Raw genomic sequence first — 9,240 nt, forward strand, 5'->3', positions numbered from 1 at the left:
ACAGAAGCCAAAACTTTGTTGCTCTTCTAAAGATGCACATTTTAGCTGCATCTCGGTTGCACTTTAAGAGACACAAATGCTTTTTGGATTCCATTTTTGAAGTTGCTGACCACAAGCTAGAACTATTAGTGCAATCGGAGCACTAATGGTTCAGCTGTTTGATTCAGCTGTTTCCACATCTGTCGTTTCCCTTGTATCTCCAGAGCACCGCTTCATCCCAATATACAGCAGGACCTCTAAAGCAGTTTGAAGCTGCTTTCCAGGGAAACTTTCAGTCTCTTCAGCCAAAGAAACTGATGATCACTAAAAGATTTTTCTGAAAAAGAGCCATCCATGGGAGTAAACGTCTTTTTGAGCGCTGTGGACAGGTTAAATGGAGTTTAGGGGAATTTTGAACACTGGGCACTTTATTTCCTTTATTCTGGTGGATTTGCAAAGTGTAGCTTCTCAGTTTATGGTAGAAAACACACAATCCAGTTTCACCTACTACTAGTCATTCTCAGCTTTTTCCATTTAATATTATTGCTGCTAAAACACCACACATAGTTATTGTAACAGGGCCTTGGCATGAGGGCCGACACATTATCATCACATACATGATTAATGTGTTTCATGCATAGGCTTCTGCCAGTCTTTATTTATACACATGTGTTTCAGCTGCACTGAAAATATCTTAGGCTTAGTGTGTCTCGTTATCAAAATCCTAATGAAGTGAAATATAAGCCCATACAATCTCAAACAGTATACACAAATATTTTAAACATATTACAGAAATATGTTTCGTTATATCAAGAAGGATGTTTGTCATAGTACAGTGGTGCAGTTGTTAGCACAGCATACTATCGGGCCTTTCCAATAGAACACGGAAAGTAGAATATCTAGACAAATCTAACCAGCTAACCTCAAACATCAGTTACACTTTGCGTATCTCTGGTGTTTTTTCACCACCGGTTTGTACACACAAAGACATTACTATGACATCTACTTCAAATTGGTCTACAGGATGATGCTGTGATACATTATATTGAGACACACTATTCTAATCTGATATTACAAATTTATAGCAAATGAAACGAAGCACAAATTCAAAGTTTTTTCATTTTATTTTATGGTTTGGCGCTGTTAACTTAAAATGTCCTGTTGTAATTGGATATTTTAAGTTAAGAAACAGCGCCAAACCACAGCAAAACTTCCCTCATGGTGCTTTATATTTTAAGGTCAAGACCCTACAATAATACACCAAAACTCCAACCCCCTATGAGCGAACACTTTGGCGACAGTGGTAAGGAAAAACTCCCTTTTAAAAGAGAGAAACTTCCGGCAGAACCAGGCTCTAGGATGGTGTGGCTATCTGCCATGGCCACTTGGCGATGAAGAAAGGAAGATGGGAGAAGAAGAGTGGTTATTTTCATCCACTCTAGTTTTAAAATTCAATTTACATGCCCAATTTAAATGAATATTTTAAGCCAGTTTAAGAGTTTTGCCACATAATTGCGTGCACGTGTCTGTAACAAACGGGGACAATAAAGCGGTCGCACCAGAATGTCGTGCTAAAAAGAAAGATTCTTTAAAATACAAGGGGGAGCAAGCGAGTCAGATACCACGGGCACAGAGATGAAGCAGGTCTGGTCAGAGACAGTTTATTACTAGGCCAGGGAGCACAAATAAAAACACCCTTAAAATGTACGTAGTAAAACGTTGTCAATCTACTAAAACTAAATAAAACAATTCTAAAACCCGTAAAACTACCATTTTCTACATTCACTAAAAACCCCCCGCTATAATTATGTCACATGTTCATTATGGGTCCGTCAGCAGGCCAGGAATTCCTTCTTTAGAGCAGAGTCCACGCCAGCCTCGTCTTCGGCAGACAAGGAAGAGCCTCCCATCTTCTTGTCCTTCCACTGGCCCATCACTTCCCAGCCCGGCTTGCGTTCTGCACCCGAATCCATCACGCGACCACCGCCACAGCTCCCCTTGCGTCGGTCTCCTGTAAAATAACAAATAGGGGCCAGAGCAATAGTCCCAGAAGCGGCCCTGGCTCATGGCCATGGCGTCCCTCTCCCAACCCAGCTGTACCCAGTAAACAACAGTAGAGACCCTACTCACAAATGCCTCTGCCCTGCTGCCAATCACACGCGTTGTCTCTTACTGTTGCCGTTCCATGAGGTCAGGACTGAGTCACCGCATCACGCTGGCCATCTCGCATTAACCTTCCAGCCTGGGGCCTCTCTCTGTTTCAGTGCTCAGCTAGCCTGCTTTTAAAAGGTCTTTACACAGCTGATAGGCCGCCTCTAGACACACCCATGCTTCAGCACTTGGTCCCTATCAGCTAATTTGTCCCATGTGTAGCCAGTCCACAGTGGATTAAAAACTATGTCACAATAAAACACTAAAAACCATGCAATAGAAACAGAATAAAACCATGCAAATAAAACGACACTCATAAATAAACACTAAAAATCAGAATGAAAACAATATACAAGATAAATACAAATTTCCACTGTGTGACATGTCAGTTAAATTTTAGTGTGCGCATGAGAAAGCCCTGGAGATGATATTTTGTCTCTTCAATTTGGCATGTTTTTTGAAAGTTTTGATGATACTTAATCAATCACTGGTTTACTGGACTTCATTAAGAGTATTGGAGAAGGCCACCTGTCATAGAGTTCATTGTATACTGTCAGGCTGAGTTGTTCAATGTTCTCTAAGGACATTTTGTACCAACTGAATAACTGTTTTGACACACAACTTTTTCCCCACTTTCAGTGTTTTCTCCAATCCTATTATTTCAGCCTTTGTCTCCAGTATTTGGTTGACCTCACCTTTAAATACTATTGGCACTTCTTCTAACACTTGTTTTGACTGTTGAATTTGCTTCTTTGTGTCTTCAACATATTTTTTCTCCTTCGACAGTGCTGTCTGCACTTCATTCAGTTGTTGTCTTGCCTTTTCGTACTCTTTCTTTGCAAGTTCAATATATTTTGTCTCTTCTTTGAGGGCCTTTTTCACTTGGTCATCTGTTGGTGGTGTTTTGAGACTGCTCTTTTCTGCGCTCTAACACACCTCAAGGATTTCTGATGAGGAAGAATCTGGGGTTGCTGCCTCTTCTGTCTCTGTCTTAGCCTCCGCTAATTCTTTCCTCTGCTCGTCCAGTTTTTCTGCATTTCTTTTGTGTCCTTCACCACTTTCTGCTCTTCCAGGACTTTTTTCTCCTGCTCCAGATTCCCTCTCTGTGTTTTCTCATTCCACATAGTTTCTTTCAGAGAGGCCTCATGTTTCTGAAGCTGTGCGAGCTCGGCAGACAGACTGTCCTTCTCCCATTTCAGGAACAGGATTTCGCTGTCCCTCTGCTGAAGCTGCTCTTTCAGATGTTTCATCTCAAAGTTGCCGGTCTTTTCCTGATCTGAACAAGTCTGATTCCCTTTTCTTTGGTGGCGCTGCTCATTTGCACTTTCCGTGATACTTACTCAGTAAGTTCTCCAGCTTGGATCTCACATTGGTCCAGCTTGGTGCTCATCAGTGAAACTTGGGCCATCAGCTGTTTGATTTGCTGTCTGGCTGTCTTTGCATCCTGTTTTAAAAGCTGATTTTCAGACAGTGTTTATGAAAGCTAAATGAATAAGGTTTGGCAGAGTGCACACAAATTTTGGTTTCTCGTGTTTCTGAAGCTAAGCGAGCTCTACAGACAGACTGTCCTTCTCCCTTCCCTATTGGCTGATTAAACATAGGCCCCACCCACAAAGAACAGGGTTTCAGAATTTTACAATTAATTTCATACATTTATTAGAGATATAGGCTATTTATTTAAATGTTTTATGATTCATCCCTCTTTTACATTTACCCTAAAACCATTTTCACCACTGACACAAAAGTGGTAGAAAACCTTTATTTTCCATGTTCTCTTTACTGCCATCTGCCTCTATCACACCCTCTGCAAGACTGATGCACGCAGGACCTTATCACCTTTTTGACTTTCTGGCCACAGAGAGGAGGTTCGGGTCAGTTCAAACACACACTAACAGAATCCAAAGCTGTACAGACCCTCATTAAAGACTCACACTTTACAGCTTCACACAACTGTGGGTCAATATGAACGTGTCACGCAGGTGTACGAGGTGGGAACTCTGTCCCTGTTTCTTACGTGTAAGGCAGGAAGGCGAATACTTAAAACAAGCGGATGAACTGATCTATAAATGTTTAGTTCTAACTGTGCATAGTCTTTTAAAATGAAATGAATCAAATGAAAAAAAAACTATGTCTTCTTTTTTTTGCACTTAATATTGAAATGATTTTTCTGTGTGTAGAAAAGAGTGCCATTTTTGTAAGTCAACCTTAAAATTAACCACACCGATAAAAGCTATTTGCAGTTTTACTAACCTTAAATTGCCACTGTATGAGCTCATCTTGTGTTACATCCTTAAGAGAGAGACCTGCTGCTGCCACCTTCCTTTGGGTCCTTGGGTGTCTTTTTCTGGGCATCACTTTTGCCTCCACTATGATGCCCAGACAATCAGACAAAAAAGCCACCGTTTTGAGCGGATTCTATTCTATTCTATTCTATTCTATTCTATTCTATTCTATTCTATTCTATTCTATTCTACATCAGTGACCTACATGTAAAGGAAAGATGTGTCCAGAAGACAAGTTAAGCCAGCACCACTGAGTCAGATCAAAAATGATCACAAGAAAATTATTACCCCTGGTCCTGAAACTAATGGCCTGTTTCTACACTGACTGATATGATGCTCATTGTCCATCGCTCCCTCCTTTTAAATCACGTTTATCAATTATGTCCCTCTGAGGGTGAACACAATCTCCAGCAGCTCTGAGCTAAGGAAACAATGTACATTAACGTAATGATAAGGTAATGATGTTATGTTATATTGAGCATCCGGCTGCCCACGCTGAACTGGGTCTATCACCAGGTAACCTGGGAGTGAACAGGATGTATGCAGGTCAACTCCAGATTGAGACGAGCTGATGGGTGGAGTTGTGGGGAAAATGTTGGTTGGCAGTCTACGTTACAGAAAGACAAAAGTATAAAACCAGGCAGAAGGCTTTTTATTAAAGATTAAAATAATTAATTGTTGTCTGAAAATAATATTGATATGAAGGTTATATACATTTCCAGGAGCTGGAGCGGGCTTTTTTTTTTTTGTATTTGCAAAGGTCTTAAATCTTTAAAACTGCATGACACACTGGCAGACAGAAAAGACCATTCGGTGAAAATATCAATTAGTTAATGGGGTTAGATTAAATGGTGATTCTAAATTGCACATAGGTGTGAGTATGAATGGTTGTCAGTCTCTATGTATTAGCCCTGTCCTGTTCAGGGTGTACCCCGCCTCTTGCCCTATGGTAGCTGGACAGGCTCCAACCCTGAATTGGAAGAGAATGCGGATGGACGTTTGTCACCAAACAATAATTACACCTCTATTTACAGCATTCATTTGAATTACTCTAGAAAAATGGCAAAGCTACCATCTGTCACTATAATAAATAATTAGAAACAAGTTCCATTAGTGGGTAGAATGTCAGTATGTGATCTTAAAAAAAATCAAACAAGCCCTCCAACAAAGCCCAGGAAGTTAATCCTGGTTTATCAGGTAAATTACAGATTTACCTGATTAAGCTTGTTAGTTTGCTTCGAAGTGCAGATTTCTATTTAAGCTCATGGCACCATTAAAGCGTCACAGGCTCAAGATTTTTTTCTCTGCTGTGTTTACTAGTAAACACAGCAGAGAAAAAAATAGAATAGAATAGAATAGAATAGGATTATTCTATTCTATTTTATTCTATTCTATTCTATTCTATTCTATTCTATTCTATTCTATTCTATTCTATTTTTTTCTCTGCTGTGTTTACTATGACCGCTGGAGGGTGCTGTTGTTGTGGACATTATGTTAAAATAGCTGATGCTGACTCATAACTCATGTAAGCATCATTTCTGCCTACACCCTTTTTGTCTGAAATACATTTTTTTTCCTTTTTCTTTTAATATGCCTTATTTTGCTATGATCAGACCAAAATAAAAAAAAATGAATGAGGGAATGAATATCGCTAAAACTAACAACAATAAGCTTTTATTGAGCGTCACAATAAATGCATGTCTAATAAATCATTTTTTTTTCCCAACACCAACATATTTCAAATGCATGGGAGAAGCTAGTCAGACCTACACAGGAGGAATAGACAGTACTACAAAGGCCAGTCACCATATTTGTAAACTCAACATATAGTTAGATTTCCAGGGAGGTCCACGCCAAGTTTCGCCTCAGGGTTTTAGAGGGGGTTGTGGTTACAATGTAGCTATGGTGTAAATTTCCGACTAAAGCATTAGATCCCAGTCACACTTGACTGCGTTACATTGCAGTGTTCAAAAGTTTCCATGTTTACCAAATTAGTCTGTACTTAATTTTTCACTTCAGTGAATAGAATTGCTTCTATAAAAATGGGAAATAAAACACTCTGGGAAACTCTTGCATTTCTTTTTTTGAACTTCTGATGTTTAGCTGGTAAGTTAGAATTATCATAACAAGTGACACTTCTGATGAGAACCAATCACACCAAGAGACAACAATTCTAAAGTAACCCATATTGGCCTATGTAATAAAAGCTGTTATAGAGGTAGCTTTCACAGCACAGGGACCACAAATCCTAACGTTTACAGCTGTATCTATTTGACCAATACTATACTATAGTGTTGGTTAAAAAACAACAACAACATACATAGTATTTTAATTTCTGGGACAATGATCAAGTTTTTGTAAATATTTTGAGGTGACCTTTGAAACTTTTATCTCACATTCAATTTTCAAAAGGTGGTTTAATTGGACTGGAACATTTAATGGTGGTGATGAGAGAGCTGGCTTTCTCTCTTCTAGGTCTTTTGATATTTAACTTACTGTAGGTACTGCACCCTCTGAATTGGTCACGCTGTGCTTTCCCAAACTGACATTCACATCTTTTATGGTGGCCTGCTCACTTTGGGTCTATAGTTGCCCATCTTTAAGTGCAAGCTGTTTTTCAACTTTGGTACCCTGTTTTGGAACCATGGGACATGGCTTTGCCTGTCTATCTGCTACTAGGATATGCCTTAAATTTATATATTTCGGCAGTGTTTTTGATCCACTGTCAATGTGAGAGTTTTCCCATCTTTCTCACATGCAGAATTCCCTTCAGAGCATAATGCATCTCATGAGAATGTTGGAACAATAAAGACCTCTGGCCACTGACAATGATGCTTTGGTGAATCTGTGTAAGACTGTAATACTGTATCGTTTGTACTGGTTGAACTCTAGCTACTTTAATATTTGCTTGGACGGTAGGTCTTCTATATTAACTAAAGGCCCAATGAATGTTGCTGTTACACTCGAATGTTTTGAAATGGTGAAGAATTTTAAGGAACTAGATTTTTAGCAAACCCATTATATCTAGTTCTGGTTTAGTGATCAATGCTGCCTCTCGATTTTCTACAAGTGCTGTGATACTACAAAATGCTTCCAGATGAGATGTGTGAGATTATCACTATGGTAACATCTCTGTCACCATGGTTACATGGCATGTGATTTTTTTTTTTATGCTGCTGACTTACCCGGCTTAGATAACTCAGCTATATCCTACCCCTGCTGCTGTTGCACGCACACACACACACACACACACACACACACACACACACACACACACACACACACACACACACACAGAGAGAGAGAGATTAATCAGAGAGAAAAATCCTCCGACCTCTAAGCTAATGACCTCTGGCTAGTGATCATAGCTCCAGCTTGGACATTTCATAACACTGATATTCACACAGCATTGTGGACTATGAGGACCTCTCTTCAGTGCACTGTTGTTGTGAATTGTTGCTATACAAATAACCCCGCATGAAGTGAGCTGCATTGAACGGGATCATCGTCTTTACTTGTTTTTTCTCACAGTCAGTATACAACACGGACATTGCTTCCAGGTAACAAAAATAAACCCAATGCGGTCTTTGGTCTTGAGGTTTTCACCTTGTTGTAAATGGCCTGTACTTGTATAGCGCTTTACTAGTCCTAAGGACCCCAAAGCGCTTTACACATCCAGTCATCCATCCATTCACACACTGGTGACGGCAAGCTGCATTGTAGCCACAGCCAGCCACACCAGTAGGCAACGGGTGAAGTGTCTTGCCCAAGGACACAACGACCGAGACTGTCAGGGCCGGGGCTCGAACTGGCAACCTTCTGATCACAAGGCGAACTCCCAACTCTTGAGCCACGATCGCCCGAAAGTGAGTGTTGTAAACACTCAGTTTTCTCCATCTCCATTTCATGAAGCTGTGCCTTGATTGTAGACCATCAAATTGTTCTGGACTTGGTTAGATGTTGTGAAGGAAGTTTTAACCAAGAAAAGATTTTTGCAGTCATCCACGTTAGCCTCCTTTCATGGTCTTCAAGGCACCAGATTATGGATTCTCCACAGTTTTTGCTGTCTCTCTGATTTGAGATTTTCGGCCAGTGATGATAAGAAGGCCTATGGCCAGCCTAAAAAGGCCCATACATGTACCATAAGTCAATCTCGCAGCAGAATGTCATAGGCTGCAGTTCAGTAACTAAATTTAGTAATCACATTTGATCAGCTCTACAACATATCTGGTACACTTAAGGGAAGAGAAGAACAGAGCTGTTGACTGATCACCACTTATTTTGCGATAGAGGTTTCTACTTTAAAGGTCTAAAGCAATAAAAAACAAATGAGTCAGTTTAAATCATGCAGTAAGAAATTAAAAGAGATGAATGCATGTAGTTCTGAGAATCTTTAAGCTCACGGCAACTGGGTTAGTAACCTTGATGACTAGGTTGAGCCCACAAACCACGTTGGTAATTTGAACCTATTGTCTGCTCTGATTTCAGTGATACATTATGTATCATTATATACTGTATGGTCTACTTATTATTTACATTAAATTATTTGATGTTATTGGTGTATCCTCTATTTTCATACATTGTTCTCTACATAGGTTCATCTCTGTTGCTTTCCAGATAAACACAGAGAAGACTTCATCTTTAATTACACACATTGACCAGCAGGTGGAGACAGCTTGTCATCAGTAGATATTCAAGTTTTAATATGAGCATTATTAATAAACACATTTGTTCTGATGTACAGAATCAGCAGCACTAAATAAAGACTGGAGCAGGAGAAGATTTAACTAATCTGCCAGGACAAACGAAATTCAGAAAGATAAAAAAC

The sequence above is a fragment of the Oreochromis aureus genome, linkage group 9 (genome assembly GCF_013358895.1).
Source record: "Oreochromis aureus strain Israel breed Guangdong linkage group 9, ZZ_aureus, whole genome shotgun sequence".
Classification (NCBI taxonomy): Eukaryota; Metazoa; Chordata; class Actinopteri; order Cichliformes; family Cichlidae; genus Oreochromis; species Oreochromis aureus.